The sequence below is a fragment of the Coenobita brevimanus genome, chromosome 49 (genome assembly GCF_032717465.1).
Source record: "Coenobita brevimanus isolate Jiangsu-jjx chromosome 49, ASM3271746v2, whole genome shotgun sequence".
Taxonomy (NCBI): domain Eukaryota; kingdom Metazoa; phylum Arthropoda; class Malacostraca; order Decapoda; family Coenobitidae; genus Coenobita; species Coenobita brevimanus.
The window spans coordinates 21667942-21691260 of record NC_137002.1 but is presented as its reverse complement, the minus strand read 5'-3'; positions in this window follow the sequence as shown (position 1 = coordinate 21691260).

Sequence of the window (23319 nt, the reverse complement as noted above, 5' to 3'; positions counted from 1 at the left end):
AAGGAAGGATGGAGGAGAGGAAAGGGCAGACACCCGAGAGCAGCACTACATCAAGTGAGTGGATGGTGAGCGCCCCCCTACCACAAAATATATACATTATATATATATATATATATATATATATATATATATATATATATATATATATATATATATATATATATTGATATGTACACAATGATTTATCCCAGTTTATCTTACAACACCGTACAAAACGTCATCAATTGGGTGAGGTTCTTACGATGAGAATTTACAAACATTTTATTTTTAATTCAGTAATTTTATATATTTTTTGTATCCAAAGAAATTGCCACATGGAAAAGGGGGGTGTGAACTCCCAGGATCATCCTCCCCCCTCCATCCACTATTGTAATCTTTGAATGTCAGAACTGCTTACACTGTCTTGCTCACTCTTGTGCATCGCCACTTTGTATATTGTGAACAGTGAGGTATGAACGCTGGACCAGTATTGCCCTAGCATACTACAAAGGTACGGTCTGTCTGTTACTTACCTTCGTAACGCGTTATATCGGAGAGAATTATCTGTGGGTAAGAAAAATATACCAGACACATTCTGGGAATTCGCCAACAAAGGAACTGAGTGAGAAACAGAAGGAGCTGAAATATTAGGCGGAATTCTGTACCAGATTGTGCGTTCATGCGATACGACCAAGAGGAATTGCTGTTCATTCCTAGATCGCACTTCTTGTCATCCTCACTCTCTCTAGCTTCAGAGAATATTCTACCATTCATATTGCTTCGGTATTTCTCACATCACCCACACCAACGATGTCAGGCAGAGATATATCATGACTCTAAATCTGAACTAGAAATGGTAATAATAGCAAGCCTTTTGGAAAATCAAGGTTGCTGCATAACTAGTCAGTAAAATTTAGCAGGTCACTGAAGGATTGTCGTGATATTTATTTGCCTGAGCTTTGACAACCTTGTATCAGTACTCACCCTTCAGAATGTGGACAAGTGTTGCGGTAGGAGAACCAGACGAACACTGCAGAATGGCCAGGGTGGATGAATCAGGGTGTTGGGAGGTGCGAAGTGGTGTAGTGGAGGTGGAGGGGGGAGTAGGAGAGGTGGATGGGGATGTGTGAGGGGAATGGGGAGTGTATGGGGAAGGGGTTACGAGGGAGGATGGAGGCGTAATCAAGGAAAAATGATAGGCGGTGAGGTTGTGGCCTGGCTTGGTTCGTAGCACCACAGTGGCCCCTTCACTGGTGTAGCTGAAATGACACCAAGAGCAATTACTTGTGTCCTAGGATTTCACTGGTGTAGCTTAAATGAAACCAACAGGAATTGTGTGTGTCCTAGGAATTTAATGGTGTAGCTAAAATGACACCAACAGAAATTATTGAATGGTATATCCTAGGAATTTACTGGTGTAGCTAAAATGACACCAACAGAAATTACTGAACGGTATATCCTAGGAATTTACTGGTGCAGCTAAAATGACACCAACAGAAATCATTTGTGTCTTACGAAAACTGTGTCGAATTTCAGGAGGTTATTGTCTGGCTAATTTTGAGTGATACGGACGGAAGTGGCCTCTCTCATAATGCAACTCAAGATCATAAATAACTACCGCTCTGTAAAGGCTGAGAATAATTATACTCATGTTGACAGTGTGTTAATCAAAATTTCGACCAGGAAAAACCACCTGTAATTTGGCACACTTTTCGAGGTCATCAGGTATTACTCTCTCTCCACAGTCCGACCTTATAAACACATCTGTAGTAACAACCTATTGTTTTGATCTGAGTAGTCCGTGTTTTCCTCGTACACACTGCTTAGGTAGAATCAGTATTTTCTTTTAACATATAACCTCGCTGAGCCAATATGCCTCCTGCTATCTGGCTTCCTATGCAATCCCATCTACTCCTATATACTCCTGTCTAGATTCATTAAGCCTAGAGAGACGTATTTAGTCGTGATGAGATTAATGGACACTTTTTAACCTTTTCACTGCGATAGATCTCTCCATAGCTGAGCAAACTCGCCTAGAGGGAGAAAAAAAGAAGAAGAAAGAAAGCAGTGAAAAAGTTAGACACTTCATATTCATAAGCTTTTTGTTGTTGTTGTTGTTTGTGTTGTTAATGTTTTGTTTGTGTTGTTGTTAGTGTTGTTGTTGTTTGTGTTAATGTTTTGTTTGTGTTGTTGGCTGTTGTATCCTTGTGTTGTTGTTGTTGTTTGTGTTGTTAATGTTTTGTTTGTGTTGTTAGAGTTGTTGTTTGTGTTGTTAATGTTTTGTTTGTGTTGTTGTTAGAGTTGTTGGTGTTCCTTCAGGTTCATCTGGACTTAAACTTATTATACGGCAAGCCGAAGCTGCCCCTGTTGTTGCTGGCCATCATACTCGAACTGGGGGAGGGGGAGGGAAGTGAGGGACTTTTGAGGGAGGGGGAGGGAAGTGAGGGACTTTTGGGGGAGGGGGAGGGAAGTGAGAGACTTTTGGGGGAGGGGGAGGGAAGTGAGGGACTTTTGGGGGAGGGGGAGGGAAGTGAGGGGCTTTTGGGGGAGGGGGAGGGAAGTGAGGGACTTTTGGGGGAGGGGGAGGGAAGTGAGGGCCTTTTGGGGGAGAGGGAGGGAAGCGAGGGCCTTTTGGGTGAGGGGGAGGGAAGTGAGGGCTTTTGGGGGAGGGGGAGGGAAGTGATGGCTTTTGGGGGAGGGGGAGGGAAGTGAGGGACTTTTGGGGGAGGGGGAGGGAACTGAGGGGCTCTTGGGGGAAGGGGAAGGAAGTGAGGGGCTTTTGGGGGAGGGGGAGGGAAGTGAGGGGCTCTTGGGGGAAGGGGAAGGAAGTGAGGGGCTTTGGGGGGAGGGGGAGGGAAGTGAGGGGCTTTTGGGGGAGGGGGAGGGAAGTGAGGGGCTTTTGGGGCAGGGGGAGGGAAGTAGGTAAAATTAGCTTCGGGCACCAGCAAGAATTAAGTGGAAAAATTCGTCGTTGAGCTGAAGGGGTTGATCGAGATTGTTTTAGGTCCGTATTCTCGTCGGTTAAGGAAGCACCCGAACACCTTTTCCTTTTTTTTTTTTTTTTTTTTTTTATGTGCACGACTCTGAGCATAGGCTTCACAGCCTACTCTCAAGGCCCAGTAGTCCTCCTACATACCATACATCTTTACATGTCACCACTTCGGCGCTAACACCCACCGTCCATATTGAATACATGCTAGGGCTGTCTCATACAGGACTGGTGTATTGGTATGAGCGGGGGTATTTTTATGACATGTCGGCGGGTCTTCTGGTAGATCAGTAATGTCTGATTTACATTAAATTCAAATCCTTAAACTCTTCCCTGCCCCAGCGGGGATTTGAACCTGGGTCCGGTAGGACTGCAGGCCACCTCTCTACCGATTGAGCCACCTTATTTTGCTTATTACACTTTATTGATCATATCGGTGTAACAGCTCCCAAACACCTTTTCCTAAGCGACTCATTATGCATATCACACCTTACTAATCATAACCGGTGTTTGTGTAACATAAATCCTTCCAATATGACCATAATCTGCATAAATAACATACGAAAGGATAGTATCTAGGCATATCCAAAAATAAATCGCTAAGGAATAGGTGTCAGGGATCCATACCCGAATACGAACATTAGCCTCTCCCTCAGCAGAGGTCTTGTAGCGAATGAGGCGATAAATGATAATGTTGACTTAACACAAAGGAATCAGTCTTCAGGCATTATTGTGTATGTTTTTGGATGTATGCGTATGATCAAATCTCTGTCGTAAGGTATTATTATTATTCTATTATTATTATTCTATTATTATTATTATTATTATTATTATTATTATTATTAATCTATTATTATTATTATTATTATTAATCTATGATTATTATTATTATTATTATTAATCTTATTATTATTATTATTCTATTATTATTATTATTCTATTCTTCTGCTTCTTCTTCTTCTTCTTCTTCTTCTTATTATTATTATTATTATTATTATTCTCTTATTATTATTATTATTATTATTATTATTATTCTCTTATTATTATTATTATTATTATTATTATTATTCTCTTATTATTATTATTATTATTATTATTATTATATTATAATTATTATTATTATTATATTATTATTATTATTAATTATTATTATTAATTATTATTATTATTCTAATTATTATTATTATTCTATTATTATTATTATTCTATTATTATTATTATTATTATTATTATTCTATTATTATTATTATTCTATTATTATTATTATTATTATTATTCTATTATTATTATTATTATTATTATCCTATTATTATTGTTATTGTTATTATTGTTATTGTTTTTATTATTATTGTTATTGTTATTGTTAGTTATTGTTATTGTTATTGGTTATTGGCAATGATTTATTATGTGTGTGTGGATGAAAGGATGCGAAGATGTGTAAAGGATGCAAGAGTGTATAGAGGTTGGGGGAGTGGACTTTCTGACCACTACTTGGTGGTGGCCAGAATTAGGATGCAAGTAAGATAGAGGAATAGAAGAAGGGAAAGACGAGAGGAAGGAGTAGTTGCAAGGAGAGTGGAAAGGTTACAAGAGGATGATAAAATGCCAGAGTATAAGAGAGAAATGGAGGAACGATTGGGCAAATATGAACTGGAGCAGATGGGAGACGTGGAAGGTGTGTGTAAGATATTTACAGAAGAAATATGTGCAGCATGTGATGTGGTGCGTGGAAGGAAGAGAAGACGGAGGGGGGTGCAAGGAACAGCGTGGTGGACTGAAGAGGTGAAACAGGCTGTGGGACAAAAGAAGAAAGCATACAATGAATGGATGAGAAATAGGGGCGTGGAAGAAGTTGAGAGGCGGAAAAGAGTGTTATATGTGGAAAGGAAGAGAGAGGTGAAAAGATTACTAAGAGAGAGTAAGAAGAGAGTGGATGAGGAATTTGGAAGGAATTTGAGTGTAAAGTGGAGGGACTGTAAGAAAATGTTCTGGAGAGAAGTGAAAAGAGTAAGACAGGGTGGAAGGGAAGTTAGCAGGGGAGTGAAAGATAAAAATGGTAGATTACTAGTGGAGAAGGGAGAAAAAGTGAGCAGATGGAGAGAACACTTTAAGGAATTGTTGAACGTAGAGGATGGAAGTAATGCGAGTATAAGTGGCTGGGGAATGGCTGGGAGAAGGAGGGAGGTGAGAAGACAGGAAGAAATCAGTAGGATAGAAGTTGTGGAAGCAATGAAGAAAGTTAAATCGGGGAAAGCCCCAGGAATTGATGAAGTGTGTGGTGAAATGCTGAAGCATGGGGGAGAGATAGTAGTAGAATGGATGTGGAAGATGTGCAGATTGGCCTGGGAGAAAGGTAGAGTCCCGGAGGATTGGAAGTTAGGTATAATTATTCCCTTGTACAAAGGAAAAGGAGAAAAAGAAGTGTGTGATTGTCTTCTTAGTATAATAGGAAAAGTGTATGGTAGGATACTTATAGACAGAGTTGGAGAAAGAACAGAGAAATTAGTTGGAGAAGAACAGGGAGGCTTTAGGAAGGGAAGAGGTTGTGTAGATCAGATATTCATTCTTAGATCTTTAGTGGAAAAGTTTCTAGAGAAGGGAAAGAAGTTGTATGCGGCTTTCATGGATTTGGAGAAAGCATATGACAGGGTGGATAGACAAGGATTGTGGAAAGTGTTAAGAATATATGGAGTAGATGGGAAGTTGTTGAATGCTGTGAATAGTATGTACGATGGTGCGAAGGCTGCAGTGCGTGTGGATGGTGAACTAAGTGAATTTTTCTCTTTGAAAGTTGGTTTGAAATTGAGATGTGTCATGTCTCCATGGTTGTTCAATCTGTACATGGATGGGGTAATAAAAGAGGTACAAGGTAGGATAGTGGATGTTGGAGTGGCCCTGGTGAGAGAGCATAGTGTTTGGAAACTCCCTGTACTGTTGTTTGCAGATGATACTGTGTTGTTGAATGAAGACGAAGGGGAGCTGCAAGGCTTGGTGGATGAGTTTGAGAGAGTGTGTAAGAAACGGAACCTAAAGGTGAATGTAGGGAAGAGTAAAGTGATGGTCTTTGAGAGAGGTGAAGTTAGTGAATGTACAGCGAGGTTGGATGGTGAGGAATTGGAAAATGTGAGTACGTTTAAGTATTTGGGTAGTGTGATGAGTAAGGATGGAGGTTTGGAGGGTGAAGTGCTTGAAAGGGTACAGCAGGAAAGAAAGGTTGCTGGTTCCTTGAAAGCAGTGATAAGAAAGAGAGAAGTGAGCATGGAAGTGAAAAAGTTACTACATGACAGTATTGTGATACCAACTCTAACGTACGGAAGTGAAGCTTGGACATTGTTGGAAGGACACAAGTCAAGAGTGAGAGCAGTGGAAATGAGTTATTTAAGAGGAGCCTGTGGAGTCACGTGGAGAGACAGGCTGACGAATGAGGATATAAAGGAGCGTTGTGGTGTGGATGTGGTTGTGATAGGAAGCGTCATGAGGAACACACTGAGGTGGTTTGGCCATGTGGAGAGGATGGAGGGTGAAAGACTGACGAAGAGAGTGTATGTGAGTGAGGTGGAGGGGGGAAGAGGGAGGGGGAGGCCGAGGATGAGACGGAGGGATGGGGTGGAGAGGTATATGAGAGAGGGGGGTGTGAGTTGGGAGCAGGGCAGTGAAATGGCGGGGGACAGGGCGACTTGGAGGCGATTTGTTTGTGGCCACCCCAAACGGGATTGAGGCGTCTGGCAATAGATAGATAGATAGTTATTGGTTATTGGTATTGGTTATTGTTATTGGTTATTGGTTATTGTTAGTTATTGTTATTGTTGTTGTTGTTGGTGGTGGTGTTATTGTTGCTATTACTATTATTATTATTATTATTATTGTTGTTGTTAGTTATTGTTATTGTTGTTGTTGGTGGTGGTGGTGTTATTGTTGCTATTACTATTATTATTATTATTATTATTATTATTATTGTTATTATTATTATTATTTTTATTATTATTATTATTATAGTTATTATTATTATTATTATTATTATGATGATGATGATGATGATGATGATGATGATGATTGTTATTATTATTAATATTATTATTATCGTTATTATTTTATTAAAATTCAAGGAAAGGAGAATGCATAACCTCCCATAACTCTTGTCTTTACTCCAAAAGAATAAATTCCTAATCACTAGACAAACGACGGCAAGAGAAGGTAACAAGATTCTCACCATGTTTTCTGTGCGTCCTGGAACTAATAAGCTTGGAGACGAGACGAAAAATACTGCGAGATAATATGTGGATTTCCAGTCTGTTAGTCTGGGAATAATTGGCTTAACCTGTTCTGGCAGTAAATATAACAGTTTTTGAGAGAGAGAGAGAGAGAGAGAGAGAGAGAGAGAGAGAGAGAGAGAGAGAGAATTTGTGAGGTAGGGACAGTATGATAACACCACCATGTCTAGGAGGGCAACAGACTTCAGAGGATTGCTTCACAGGTAAATCGCTGTGATGGGATTCAAGGTTCCTTCATTTTACCAAGTGCTATGGTAACCTTGCCTGATAATGTCATAAGATATTTCTCTTGTGTGGTGCTTGTGTGTTTTTGTTTGATTTGATTGATTAATTGATTTCTTTTGTTACCGTCAGAAGAATTCATCCAGTGAAGTAGAGATCACTGGCAGCGAATTGGCTCCACACTGGAATCGATTACACGGTGTAAAAACAACGTCATTCGAATATTGTGTGTATGTTTTACACTAATATTCATGATTATAATAAGTGGAAATAGATGAATGAGAGATACATAAATAGTTATAGAAAGATATATAGGTAGACAGGTATTGACACAGACAGATATGTATTGATTTTCACTTGCATAAATTATTGTTAAGACTTTATTTACTTAACCACAACAATGCAACCCTTACCTGAGTGAGTCGTCCAGGTGTTGCACTGACCATCCGGCGGCCACAGGAGGCGAGGTGGTGGCGAAGTTAAGGTTGCTGGCTGAGTGTGTGGGTTGGTGAGTGACTTGGTGAGGGGACGGAGGTGAGAGGTGGTAAAAGGGTTGTGGTGAGGCCTGGTGGGGTGTCTGGGGTGGAGGTTGAAGCGTGGGTTGATGGGGGACTTGATGAGGAGAGTGTGGTGAAGGCTGGTGATCTGGGTGAGGCTGAGGCTGGTAGGGGAAGTGGTGAGAGGTGTGAGGGGAGCTTTCTGTGACTATCTCTGGTATAGACTTGGTCTCCTCGTAAGAATATGTGGTTTGGTGAGAAGGCTGTGAGGTTTGGACACCAGGCTCAGTAGCGAGTGGTTGATGAGTGGGAAGAATGACCTGTGCTTCGTGAGTGGTGGTGCCAGAGTGGGGAGAGAGGGATTCTGTGGTGGCGGAGGGGGAAGGGGGCCGAGCTGTAACCAGAGGAGGTGTAGTCATGAATGTTGTCTGTTCCTTGTGAGTGGAGGGAGTGGTGGAGGGGTGGGGAGGAAGGAAGAATGTTGTGGCTGAGTAACGAGTGGGGAAACGAATGGGGGGAGGGGGACGTGTGGGGTACGGTCGAGCGGTGGTGGCATAGCGAGTGCGGTGGGTGAAAATGTCGCCTTCTGAAGTTTCATATCTCACTTTTATTATTGACTTCGACCTGGCTTGTGTACTCAGCCTCCCTCCCTGCCTCCTTCTTCCCGTCCTCATCACCTTCCTCTCTCTCCCTCTTTTCTGGCTCGTTGTTGTTTTTCTCTCTAATGCTTTGCCACAGTCTTTCACCTTTTCTCTGCCTTGGTCTTTATCCTTCTCTAGACTGTCTTTGGGAGGCTTTAACTTCATCATCATTTCTTTCTCGTCATCCTTCTCTCTTATCTCTTTTTCAAGATTCTTCTCAAGCCGTCTCTTCCCGGGCGATTTCAATTTTCTCCCTTGGTTTTTCTTCCTTAATTTATCTTTTCTATTTCCCTCGCCCATTTCAGCGTTCTTCGTCATATCTTCTTTTGTATCCTCTTTGGTGTTATCTATTCCTGTCTTTTGTCTGCGTTTACTTTTCTCCTGGTCCGTTTTGCTTAGTTTCTCTAGGGTGTTTTGGTGGAGATCTGATGGAGATGGAGGTGGGATGTAGAAGAGGGAGCCTCCATCAGGGTTTGTGGACAGGTGGCTTACTTTCCCGCCACATACAAGACGAAGGAGGATTGGCAAGTCGGCTTCTTTTTCCATGGTGTTTTCTTTGACGGTTTCTTCTTCTGTTTTCTCCTCTGTATTTCTATCAGTGTCTTTTTTAATCTCTTCATCAGGTTCTCCTATTTCAGCCAAAAACTTGTTGTCGGATTCCCCCCCGACTTCTCTGTCATTCGTTCCTTTCGTCCTCTCTTTTATTTTGCCCTCTTTATCAACAGCGTCTTCTTCGATTCGTACATCATCATCATCATCATCATCATCATCACCAACATCTCTCTTTCCCTTCTCAATGTCAATATTATATGTGTTGACTTTCACGTTAGTTTCTGTGTCGTTCTCTCCTCCATCCACTTCCTCCCTGTCAATCCCGGGGTCCTTCTCGTTGTCGATCACTCCTTCAGCTGCTCCTTCTGTCCTTTCATCAGTCAGTCCTTTGGCTTCTCCCTCAGCCACTCCTTCAGTTCCCTCTTCAGGTACTTCGTCGTCATCTCCCACTCCGACTCCAGTTTTTCCTTCGGTCCATACAGCCATTCCTTCAGCCCCTACAGCCACTCCTTCGGCCCCAGCAGACACTCCTTCAGCCCCTACAGCCACTCCTTCAGCCCCTACAGCCACTCCTTCAGCCCCTCCAACTACTCCTCCAATCCCTCCGTCAGCTAATCCTTCTGTCCCTCCATCACCCACTTCCTCGGCCTCACCATCCACCACTTCAGTTTTTCCATCACCAGTTTCTTCCTCCTCTCCAGCTGCTCCTTCCTTCCCTTCATCACCATTCCTTCCAGTTACTCCAGCCACTCCTTTACCTACTTCTTCAGCACCGCCAACACCATCAATCTCTCCAATCACTCCTCCAGTCTCTCCTTCCTCCACTCTCATTTCCTCTCTTCCTCCGTGCCAGGGTGTTGGGTCTGGGGTCGCGTTTGCCTGGTGACCTGTGGAGGAGAAAATAATGACCTAGATTAGGAGAGAAGAGGCTGGTGTGAGGAAAAGATTAATTGGTTTCTCATATCACAAGACTTTCACTAATCAGCAGGTCCAGTTGCCTTTGATGGATTTGGTCTGTTTAAAGGAAAATAAGTGAAATAAAGAGGAGGAGGAGGAGGAGGAAAAGTAAAAGGAGAAAAGAAGAAGAAGAAGAAGAAGAAGAAGAAGATGAAGAATAAAAACAAGACTAAGACCAAGAAGCATAATAGCAAGAGCAAAGAGAACAAGAAAAAGCAAGACCATTGACAAGAACAAATCGAAACAGGATGGTAAGTGACATCTCAGCACTGATTTACAAACCCCTTCACCCTGATGAGTTCTTCCTGGTAAATATATGCGTCTGGAGTTAACAAGAATGAAACACCATCAACAACCTCGTGCCGAAAGGATTAAGAAACATTTGCAGTAACTGGAAGGTTGTGTTGTAAAACTGAAGAAGCATCGTTAGTATTACAGTATATATCATTACCACTGAATGAGTGTGTGAGGAAGAGAGGTATGGAAGTTGGTAAGGGTAGGGCACTGACAAGAGATCGACCCGGCTGGATGAATGTTGTGAGAAGACGTTCATGATTAGGGATTTGGCACCCCTTTTTAACGTGACAGCGTTCGGATTGATTCTATCGAATACGTTTATGTGAAGTTATAGAACGTGGTGAATGTTCTTGGCGTATCAGATAGAGCCAGAATTCCGGGGGCTTGAATGGTGAGTGAATGGAAGTGTGGCCCAATGGAATGGGGAAACTTGGTCTATCTGGACGTTGCTACTTCTCATTGGAAAGGAGGTCCGGATGATGACGATGATGACCATTCAGTTGCAACATCTTTTCTGATAGTGCTGCAGTCTCTTCCATAATCAAAACCACAATCACGGGCTGGGATGGAAATATATATACCAAGTGAACATTATAGAAACGCCAGAAAAAATCTCAATAACCAGCTAAGAGAGAGAGAGAGAGAGAGAGAGAGAGAGAGAGAGAGCGAATTTACTACTCCACCAATATCACTGAATTGCCCCCTCAGTAACCAACCACACAACGTTGATTGTAAGTTTTCTCATTTATCTTGCCTTCTTTTTTTTCATCACCAGAAATATTTAAGACAGTCATTGCTTCTGCCTTGAACTATCTGATTTCGTGGATCAGTTTATAGCCATTAATCCATCTCCAATCAAACACCTGATCCAAAAATTCATCTAGGTAAGCCTCCCCAGAAATAAATAAATAAATAATCCAGGCTCGTCCGTCACTTCTGACCATTCGTATTATCGTTGGGTAAGGAAGCTCCCTAACACCGATTCTTTAGCGATTTATTTTAGGATACTGGTGGTTAATATCATTTTGTACCTTACCTATGCAGTGTATGGCGATATTGGAAGGATTTATGTAACACAGAAGAGGAGAGTATGGTGTAATAAAATCGCTAAGGAAAAGGTGTTAGAGAGCGTCCTCAACCGCCAAGAATAGGGACCATCGGGATATTGTACTCTTTCCTTGTCCTTCCTCCAGAAAAAAAGATATAACCTAAGAACATTATTTTTTTCTTGTAGATGAGATTTTCTTTTTCTAGGAGGAGAGACATGGGAAGACTTGGCCCTCTCCTGCCCTTGTCCCTCCTGCAGAAAGAAGTCCAAGTTACGACAGAATAGGGGGAGGAGGAGGAAGAAGAAAAAGAACAGGAAGAGGAGGAAGAAGAGGAAGAGGGGGAAGAAGAGGAGGAGGAAGAGGAAGAGGAAGAGGAGATACACGGAGTTGCCCATGTACAGTATAACACTCCATTGCCACGCCGCTGGGTGATTTCTCGTGTGTTGTGGGGACGGCTCAGTCAGTGTTATCAGTATCTATCCTACACCATTTATTAAATTCCCACTCCCACTGTCACACCCACGCCCACACCAGCCGACTGGGCCGTCCACAGAACACGTAAGACACCGCTGTTGAGTTCCTAATGGGGCGCAATTACGAGGAAGATAAAGTAAGGCGTTAAGAGGGAAAATAACCGCTAAGGAAGAGGCCCTAGGGAATCACTGAACCCAGCTGAAGAAACACCACCACTGGTATAGGTGGGACAGGACACAGTGGCATATTTTATTCTGCGATTTATTTTACATATTACATCTTTATAATCTCTCCTACGCTTTGAATCAGTATAAATAACAGAAATGAGATAATGAAGGGTTTATACAGTACTGTATATACTGAGTAATTCGCTGGAGTTGCCACGAATTTTTCAGGATACCAGTGAGAATACGGCTTGCACTCGGAGTTCATCCACATGGAATACTGTGTCGGGATTTGGCTATCTCGAAAAAAAGAAGCTGAAAATTTTAATCCGACAGAGTTATGGAAAAAAAGAATGAATGCAGCAGTTCGTATTTTCGCGTTCGTAAAAAAAAATATATATATAGCCTATTCGTATCGACGGCGTGTATTTCTATAATTAGCTGCAGGATTTCCGGCCAAAAGCGAGTGTGATAATTATTTAGTTCCATGACGTAGCCAGATTTTGAGATCTACAAGCCACTCCAACAAAGGCCAGCCTGACCCTGACACCCACATACACTGTTCCTAGGTTTGGCCTCCTTCTTTCCTAACCTTTAAATTCTGTGTTCCTGTCTTTGGCATCCTGCGGTCTTAATTTTGGCATCCTTCAGTACTAACTTTGGCATCCTTCTGTCCTAACCTTAGCATTCTTTGGTCTTGAGAATGGCATCGGTGGGCCCTAACCTTGACATCCTTCGGTCCTATTCTTGACATCCTTTCCTTCCTAACCTTGTCATCCTTCGGTCCTAACCTTGTCATCCTTCGGTCCTAACCTTGTCATCCTTCGGTCCTAACCTTGTCATCCTTCGGTCCTAACCTTGTCATCCTTCGGTCCTAACCTTGCCATCCTTGACTCTAACCTTGACATCCTTCGGTGTCCTAACCCTGGCATCCTTTGGTCCTAACCTTGCCATCCTTGACTCTAACCTTGACATCCTTCGGTCCTAACCTTGACATCCTTCGGTCCTAACCTTGTCTTTTTTCAGCTCTAACCTTAACATAGGAAGTAAAGTTAGGCCTTGTTAGATGTGGTCTGTGTAATAGCCATAAATCAGGCTGCCCAACTGTGCTTCAACTCTTTATTCCGGTGACGTATTTCTGGTGTATTTTCTCCCCTTCACATGAGTCTGTTCAACTGAAGTAGTATCCATGCAGTAGAAGGGTAAATGAAGGCTCTGTCTAACCCTCCCAGTAAAAAATAAAATAAAATGTTCTAAATAAAATCGTATGAAGAGAGCGGGAATATTTATAAGACATGGAGAGGGAATAATTAACAAAAAAAAAAAAGACATGAGAGCGAGAATAATTTAAATAAGACATGAAGATAGAGGGAATAATTACAAAAAAAAAAAAAAAACATGAAGAGAGCGAGAATAGTTTAAATAAGACATGAAGAGAGCGTGAATAATTCAAATAAGACGAAGAGACCGAGAATAATTTAAATAAGAGAAGAAGAGAGCGAGAATAATTTAAATAAGACATCTTCTCACCGATGGGGGTGTTTATTAAGGGGATGGGTTATTTGCACGAGTCTGGCTGTGGTGGTGCCGATAGCATACAAACACGGCCGGAAGTCATTAGCTGCGGCCAGATATTGTTTCCTGATGCTGGTGTGTGTGTGTTTGTGTGTGTGTGTGTGTGTTTGTGTGTGTGTGTGTGTGTGTGTGTGTGTGTGTGTTGTGTGTGTGTGTGTGTGTGTGTGTGTGTGTGTGTGTGTGTGTGTGTGTGTGTGTGTGTGTGTGTGTGTGAATATTCCGTACATATTATTTACATATTCACGTTCTTCATTATTTTGTCATTCATGTTATTTTTCTATTTACTAAAAATTTCCTGTCTTCATCTTTCCATACTCTGTTCACTTTAACTAGGCGTAAAACTGGGATCTCTCAGTCTTTAATGTTGAGTTAGATGCAAGAAATTAACACAAGATTACGGTTTTGGTCTCTGAGGAGGGCTGTGGAAAGGATGCCGAGCCGAAGTAATGACTTTTTCTGCCACTGAACGACGGGAAATAATCTACAAATGGACGAAAATTTATGCCAGGTTAAGGTGAATGAACTATAGGTAAAACAGAGGAATTAGTAGTAGTTCAAACAGCTACATTTTCCTCTCAATAATTTAGCGGGATTATCAAGACGGAACGACAGCTTTGAAGGGAACACAAGGGAAGGCAGTTTCGATTGGGGGGAAAAACTGGAAATGACAGGCAACAGTGGAGCTTGGAGTCATTTTTGTCGCGTCCATCTAAAATGAACTTTAGGTTATGGATTTCAACATTAGAATGATACAGTAGATATAGGTAAATTGTGGATAACGCTCTCTATTTGGCCTCCCCCGTGTGTGCTGCAAAAATCTATCTATTGCCTGACGCCTCAATCCCGTAAGGGGTGACCACAAACAAATCTCCTTCATGTCGCCCTGTCCCCCGGCATTTCGCACTCCTATTCTCAGCACACACCCCTCTCATATACCTCTTCTCTCCATCCTTCCATCTCATTCTTGGCCTCCCCTCTCTCTTTCCCCTCTCCCCCTCACTCATATACACTCTCCTCGGTAGTCTCTCGCAGTCCATCCCTTCCACATGGCCAAACCACCTCAGTGTATTTCTCCTAACGCAGAGAAATAATAACACAATCATCATATTAGCATCTTCAGCCCAAGGACGCCATTTTTTCATTGTTTTTGCTGCTAGCAGATAATTATATTTTCGTTATATTACATATAAAGGCGTTAATGATGGCCAATAATTACAGCATTACTGGTTCGCAGTGTCCCTCAAGAGCTGAATAACATCGGAGGGAGGGAGCAAGAAGGAGGAGGAGGAGGAGGAGAAAGAGGAGGAGGAGGAGGAGGAGAAAGAGGAGGAGGAGGAGGAGGAGGAGGAGGAGAAAGAGGAGGAGGAGGAGGAGGAGAAAGAGAAGGAGGAGAAAGAAAAAGAAAAAAAAAGAATAGGAAGGAAGAGAAGGAGAAGGAGATGAAAACGAAGACGAAGGCGAAGAAGACGGAGAAGAAGAAGAATTTAAAAAGAAGTAATTAGAGTGAACGACTTAAGTAATCCTGTCTTCATTATAACACACACACACATACACACACACACACACACACACACACACACACACGCTAGCTCTGTTCCACCGTGTTACTAGTCCCCTTCACTTGGATAATTACTTGACCCAGGCCCGAATATTAAGTGGAGAAGCAGCACGTGAAGGGTTAGAGGAAAGAAGTTTGGAGGAGGAGCCAAAGTGAGACCAAACTGAGACCAAAAAAGTCCAAGTGAGACCAAACTGAGATTAAAGTGTGCCAAAATAAAACCAGAGACCAAAATGAGCCAAAGTGAGACCAAACTGAAGTAAAAATGAGCCAAAATGAGACCAACTGAGCCAAAGTGAAACCAAACTGAGGCCAAAATGAGCCAAAGTGAGACTAAATAGACCAAAGTGAGCCAAAATCAGACCAAACAGGCCAAACAGACAAGAGTAAGCCAAAGTGAGACCAAAGTAAGCCAAAGTGAGACCATACTGAAATCAATGTGAGCCAAAGTGGGACCAAACAGACCGAAATGAGCCAAAGTGAGACCAAACAGACCGAAATGAGCCAAAGAGAGACCAAACTGAGACCAGCCCACAACACCCGGTGATCATGACATTAACCAAGTTCCGTAGAGTTGGGCGAAAAACAGGTAACTGGACATAGGAGAGGGAGGGAAGAAAGGAGGAGGAGGAGGAGGAGGAAGAGGTGATGAAGGAGGAGGAGGAGGAGGAAGAGGAGGAGGAGGAGGAGGAGGAGGAGGAGGAAGAGGAGGTGGTGAAGGAGGAGGAGGAGGAGGAGGAGAGAAGAGAGGTAGGATAAGAAAACAGACGTAGGAGAAGGAGAAATCGGCAAGGAGGAAAGTAGGAAGGAAGGAAGAAAAGATAGGAAGAGACGTTGGAGACGAGGACAGAGACATAGTAGAAGGAGAAGAGAAAAAAAAATTAATAGAGGAAAGCAGGAAAAGAAGAAAGGAAAAATTTGGAGAAAAGAGAGGTGGAGGAAAAGGAAGAATGGATAGGAGAAGAAAGCAACGCAAGAGGATAAAGGAACGAAAAAGGAAGAGAAAATAATGAAATAGGAAAAATAAAGGAGGGAAAAGACACTGAGAGAATGGAGGAAGAGAGAGAAAAGGGGAAGAGGAAACGAAAGAACTGTAAATACGCGAAGAAAGATGAGGAGATGGAAAGAAAAACAAAGTAAGAATGGAGGAAGGACCAAGAAAGAAGGAGAAGAAAAAAAAGGGAGGCAACAGAAAGAGGAGACAAATGAAGGAAAAAAAGGGGGGGGGGGATGGAAAGAGTTTAAAATATATATATATATATGACTGAAGAGTGATAAAATTTGTGAAGGAAAACATAATAAAGGAAAAACTGAATATAATTTAAAAAGAAACAAAGTACTGAGGAAGATGGAATGGAAATGGTGGAGAAAATACAGGAGAGAGAGAGAGAGAGAGAGAGAGACCAGAAGACGGAAGGAAATGAAGATAGCAAGTGACGAAAGAAGGGAAGGGAGGAGAAGGAGAGAGGGAAACACAGAGGAACATGTGAAAAAGAAAGCAAGATATTAAAACAAACCAGGAAGAAAGAGTAAGGAGGAGGAAAGAAGTAAGGGTGAGGGAGGGAGAGTAGAAAGGAGGAAGTAGGGAAGGAGGAGGAAAGAAGGGAGAAGGGAAAGGTAAGGAAAGGTACACCTGTGATGGGGTGGTGATACTGCCGTTATCAGTAGGCACGTGGGCTTCAAGAGAGAGAGAGAGAGAGAGAGAGAGAGAGAGAGAGAGAGAGAGTCAGCCTAGTCCCTTACCTGACATGGGAGATAGGGACGGGGAATGGGGAGAGAGGGGTGGATGAAGGGAGGGAGGGAGGGAGGGAGAGAATTGGGGGAAAAAGGGAGGGGGCTAGGGAATGGAGGGAGGAAGAGGTATGAAGGAAAGGGAGAGAGTCAGGGGCCGAGGGGACTTGAGGGAGAAGGGAGGGAGATGAGAAAGATAATAGGAGGGGAGGGAGATGAGAAAGATAATAGGAGGGGAGGAGAGGGGAGGAAATGGAGTAAAGCAAAAAGTAAAGGACAGAGAGGGAAGGATAGAAAATACGAGATGGAGGAAAGGAATGAGGGAAGGTACGGGAGGGAGGGAGGAACAGAGGAGAGAAAAGAGAGAGGGAGGGAGGAACAGAGGAGAGAAAAGAGGGAGGGAAGGCGGGGCAATGGAAAGAAAATAGACGGATGCACCTGACAAGAGACGGATATAATGAATGAGAAAAGGGGAGGAAGCAGAGGTAGTGGGAGGGAAAAAGACAACGTGAGGGAGGGAGGAAAGGTTGATGTGGGAGGGAGAGGAGGGACAGAGGTAGGGAGGGAGAGGAAAAAGTTAGGGAAGGAGGGAGGAAAGGGGGGAAGGGCTGGAGACGCGAGGATGTAAAGCAGAGATAGAGTAACAAGTGAAGATAAAAGAGGAGGAACGTGGAGAAAGATAGAGAAAAAGTATAAGTGAGAGAGACGAGAGTAAATGCATAACAAGCAATTCCTTACAACCCCCTTAGGGACGTAGGAGGCCGAGGCTAGTCCACAAAATTGGTGAGTGGGGACTTACCTACGCCCTTTGTGGCATTTCTCTTATGTGACATCCAGACCTTCATTGCCCCCATCGGGAGCGTAGGGGGACGTGGCTACATAGTAATATTTTAAAGCAATGGGGTGCTTTCAAAGCTAGTACTCCGGTAGATGTCACCACCTTTGGGACAGACACATCCCTGCGCTGTTTAAAATGCATATTTTTCTTTGTTAAATATCTACAGTGTTGTGTGAAACTGTGAATCATGGTAATGTCATATACCGTAATATAAATAATACAAATAGAAAACGTATATATAACGTAGCGTGAATTGTTTATATTTATCATAAACGGAAATTTAAATATCATTGATGGCATGTGATGGCAACCCGCCATTTTAGTGGTCCCATATTATTTAACTTCTGCTACATTTAGTGCAAGTTAGGTTCTTAATACATAGTTTGTTCAGACGGTACATTACGCCTAGTGGGTATCTTGACTCATTCAGTCTCTGTGTGGGCAGATTTTTAATGTTGAGTAAATACTGGGACTCAACATTTTGCTCATTCCCTTCACGCACTTAAGCACTTCACCCTCTAAACTTCCATCCTTGCTCATCACACTACCCAAGTACAGTACTTAAACGTACTCCTATTCTCCATTTCCTCACCATCCAGCCTCACTGTACAATCACTGACTTCACTACTCTCGAACCATATTTTTACTTTTCCTTACATTCACCTTTAGATTACGTTTCTTACACACTCTCTCAAACTCATTCACCAAGCCTTGCAGCTCCCCTTCGTCCTCACTTAACAATACAGTATCATCTGCAAACAACAGTACAGGGAGTTTCCAAACACTGCCCTCTCTCATTGGGACCGCTCCAACATCCACTGCCCTACCTTGTATCTCTTTTATAACCCCATCCATATACAGATTTAACGACCACAGAGACATGACACATCCCTGCTTCAGCCTAACCTTCAAATAGAAAAATTCCCTAAGTTCACTATCCAGTTCCTTCAGGTTTAATGGGAAAATGTCTGTAAGGGAGAGAGACTGCTGACTTGGAGGTTAGAAAGATTTTTTTTTTTTTTTTGCTGTTGCTAAATCTCTCTCTCTCTCTCTCTCTCTCGTCTTATGCAACCTAGACCACTGTGGATATTTTTCACCCTGTCTCCAGTCTTTGTGTAGCGGCAATAAACACATGCTATTCGGAAACCTTGCCTTTGCCTCTGCTCTCGAGGGGGATCTCTTGAAAACAATCGGTAAAGCTTGGTTCTGGGGACGCAAGCAGGACCAAACGAAGACCCAAGGAGGCACGAGAGACCCAAGCAAGACCTAAGGTGCCACGAGAGAAATGCTTGAGGAGGACTAATATAGACCCCCGAGAGATATGAGAATATATCTGAGAAAGAAAGAGAGAGAGAGAGAGAGAGTACAACTGTGGTTATATGTGTGTGTGTGTGTGTGTGTGTGTCCTACAGCGGTCAATGCTGAACTTTTGGCTCCCAGCGTATAGATAAGGCCCAGGGAAATACGGTGTTTGGAAGGAGAACTGAATGGGAAGGAGAACTGGAGAGAGGAGGACTGAAGGGGACTAAGGAGGTAGGAATGAGAGAATAAAGGAAAGCAAGGAACGGAAAAGGAACGAGGGAAGTTAGGAAAAAGCGTGGATGAAAGAAGGCAGAGATAAGATCATGAATAAATAAACAATCTTTTGAACGAGGAAGGAGTAGGAAGAATGTGTGGGAAGAGGAAGGTGGGAGAGGTAGGAAGGAAAGGAAAGATGAAGGAACGGAGGGAGGGAAGGAAGAGCCACGAAAGGAGAATTACGGTCGGGAGGGGAGGTAAGAGGATGGGAGGAAGCGAAGTACAGTTGGACTGAAGATGAAAGAAGAGTAGGAAAAGTAGGCGTAACGACCGTAGCCTGTTAAGACAAAATCCACTAAATGAGAGTAGAGGTTTAATTTTAACATTCTTGCCACCACCAGACGGTTTTATTCAGCTTCGTAGTGGTGTCTTGTCGTCCCTTCAGCTCGAGGACTATATTAATAATGCCACTAAACGATTTCTTCCCCAGCGGTGAGGAAAGTTTTCAAAGTGGTTTAAATACCGTCTTCCTTAACCCCTTCTCCACCAGGTGGCTGTCCTTCACAGTATATATAAATCCTCTGATGGTAGCGTGAATATAGAAAAAAAAAATGAATTCACTGTCACGGGGGGGGGGGGTGAATTTATGAATGAATATATGCTGGATGTTACTTGAAATTAGAAGCAAGGAAATGACTTGTGAACATCAAGCAGTAAGTTTTACTTTATTTCGGCTTACTTCCCCAATTCTCTAAGGACGAGAATTTATAAACTTTCTCAACAGTACACAGCAGAGACTAATTACTCACCGAGTGCTGTTTGTAGTACTGTTAGCCTCTAGAGAAAGTGATTCCACCCCTGACAATCAATAACTAATGCTAATAATAATAAACAGGTTCTTGCCGGTGCTTAACTCCTGGCTGGGACAACGGGTTTATCTATCTATCTATCTATCTATTGCCAGACGCCTCAATCCCGTTTGGGGTGGCCACAAACAAATCGCCTCCAAGTCGCCCTGTCCCCCGCCATTTCACTGCCCTGCTCCCAACTCACACCCCTCTCTCTCAAATACCTCTCCACCCCATCCCTCCATCTCATCCTCGGCCTCCCCCTCCCTCTTCCCCCCTCCACCTCACATACACTCTCTTCGCCAGTCTTTCACCCTCCATCCTCTCCACATGGCCAAACCACCTCAGTGTGTTCCTCATAACGCTTCCTATCACATCCACATTCACACCACAACGGGTTTATGCTTGATACAAAAGAACTGGCCTAAGTACCAGTTATGAATATTGTAAAGAGTTTGTGCAAACCAGGAGCAGCAACTAAAATAAGCTTAATGTGGAGAAATAAAACACGAGTCTAATTACATTAAGCTCAAAGAAAAGAACTAAATTTATTGATTACAATAAATAAATTTACGTTATACGAGTCTCAAAACAAATTCAAAAGGGAAATTTCATCATCGCTAGGGGACTCATGAATTCAGATAAGGGAATACACTCACTTGCTCATTCAAAAACTAAAACTTAAGCCTAGAAAAATGAACAGAAATACTGGTCAGTGGAGGGGAGCCGAAACGAAAATCTGGGCGCCTGTGATGAACACCAACGCTGCTATTCGCTCCAAGCCCGCTTCGCCAATTCACCGTCTAGGTGGAGATTCAGGAATTCGCTGTACAACGGAGACGCTGCTCTACGCTGGGCACAAAACGATACTATCCTCCCGACGATCCCGGGCTGACTGCGTACAGAGTACAGACTGACTTCAAACTCGTAAGGAAGGTACGAGCTGGCCGTGTTCGCAGGAAATAGGCGTGGCCTAACTTCAACGGTCAACGGAAAGAAGGTGAACGATATAGGCTCACAATAAATCACTCAGTGAAAGCACTAATGTCGTGGATAAGAATGGTCACTTGTGAAACAGTGACAAATGTTCTGAAAACCATCCCGATCGAAGTGAATACGATGACGGTTGAACTGAGTGATGCCCAGTGGGAATTACACTAGAGTTCGTGGTTTTCTCATTAAAGTACAGTGTCACGAAATTATATAAATACGCTCTCGCGAATTCGTGATATTCACCGCCACGAAACAGAATTTACACTAGCTCTCTCCTCCCGAATTTTGTCCCAGCTCGGCTTAATGACATTCAGAAAACATCATTTATCAGTACATTTCTCCTGCCGACCCGCACCAGAATTATCATGTGGTCAGAGGAATAGATACTCGTATTTTTGGCACTGTGTCTTGCTGGTGGGACATAAACTCGATTAAGTATAAAGATTTTGACGAAAATTCCGAAGGCTTGGACGATGAATGAAGGGCAGATGCACTGGCGTTTCTCATTTGTACACAATGGTGATAGTTCTCAATCATTTTTTATCTTTTTTTCTTGTTTCTGATTATGGTTTAGGGATTAGGACGATGATGGTGATGGTGTTGGTTGTGATGATGGTGATAATTATGATGATGATGATGATGATGATTGAAAACCCAGAACAAAAATATACACTTTAAGCCCCTCACTATGACGGGCCCCAGTGATGAATAAAATCGTCTGGCGGTGGTAGAAATATAACTAATTAACAGGCTATGGTCGAAGTGCAGTGGGTGTGTAGTTACACAAAGCTGCGCAGGTATACAGACCTCACAGACTAGGATTTTAATGATGTGGTCTGTCCAGCCTTAATTTTATCTTATTTACTCTGGTGCTGCAGTGGGACACCTTCACTTGGTGTCTCTCAGCTCTCTCCTTATTTTCCAAAAGGGACGTGGTGGCCTGTACGAGAGGACAAACTTCAGCCTGTGATTCACAGCTGTACATCCAGATGAGCCTAAGACCACCACCACCACCACTACTACTACTACAACTTGACTCCATCTAGAGAATTACACAACATAGGTCTCGTGCATGATGTGCCTCCCTTTCCCGTAAAAGACTAGAACCAGGAAAAACGCACTGCAGACGAGATTACCAGAAGGAAATTTCACTGGAACGGAAGAAAGAGTTTCAAATACTGACCCAGGGTTGTATTCTGAGTAGCATTGGAGACATTGTAACACCCATTCCCTGAAGATTTATTTTCATATTGTGTCTTAATTTCGTATTATATTATGGATGCAAAACATGTCTGTATTTAAGCATAAATAGGTTGCAAGAGAAAGCTTCGGTATAATATGTGGAATAAACGCTAAAGAAGAGACATTACGAAGCCTCCCGTGCCACTTACAGTCCGGCCCACCGACACATCCACACAGACACAGCCCCCTCCTCACCACCTCCACCGACACATCCACACAGACACAGCCCCCTCCTCTCCCCTCCTCACCACCTCCACCGACACATCCACACAGACACAGCCCCCTCCTCACCACCTCCACCGACACATCCACACAGACACAGCCCCCTCCTCTCCCCTCCTCACCACCTCCACCGACACATCCACGAAGACACAACCCCCTCCTCTCGCCTCCTCATCACCTCTTCCAAATCTCGCCGTTGCATTAAAAACCTCTGATTCATTTCCTATTGTCGGGCTCTTAAAAAACTTCGCCCAAGTTTTAAATCGCCACCACAAAAATTGCCGCTGCGTTACCATTGTGTGAGATAAAGCATGGTAATTTGGTTCTTTGTATCACGTCACATACACCGACCCAACTCCAGGCCAATTAGGCTAATACAACTTATTATGCCAGATTCCCTGACCATAATTAATTTTGGTGAAAATAATTATCCTCGCAGTCCACAGCAACAAATGAGCTTTGGAAATGGCGGTCGCTCATAATTATTAAAGTTCTTCGCCTATTATTATGGTTGAGTGAGCGCTTTGCTGATGACTTCACGAGGATCAGTATCAGCCATAAAATAGCGATGCCTCATTACAGACTTATGTTGCTTACACGTATAGTCTTTAGCGGAATGCAGTCACGGAATGCATAGTGAGGCTGGATGGTCAGGAAGTGAAGGATGCGAGTTTCTTCAAATATTTAGGTAGTGTGATGAGC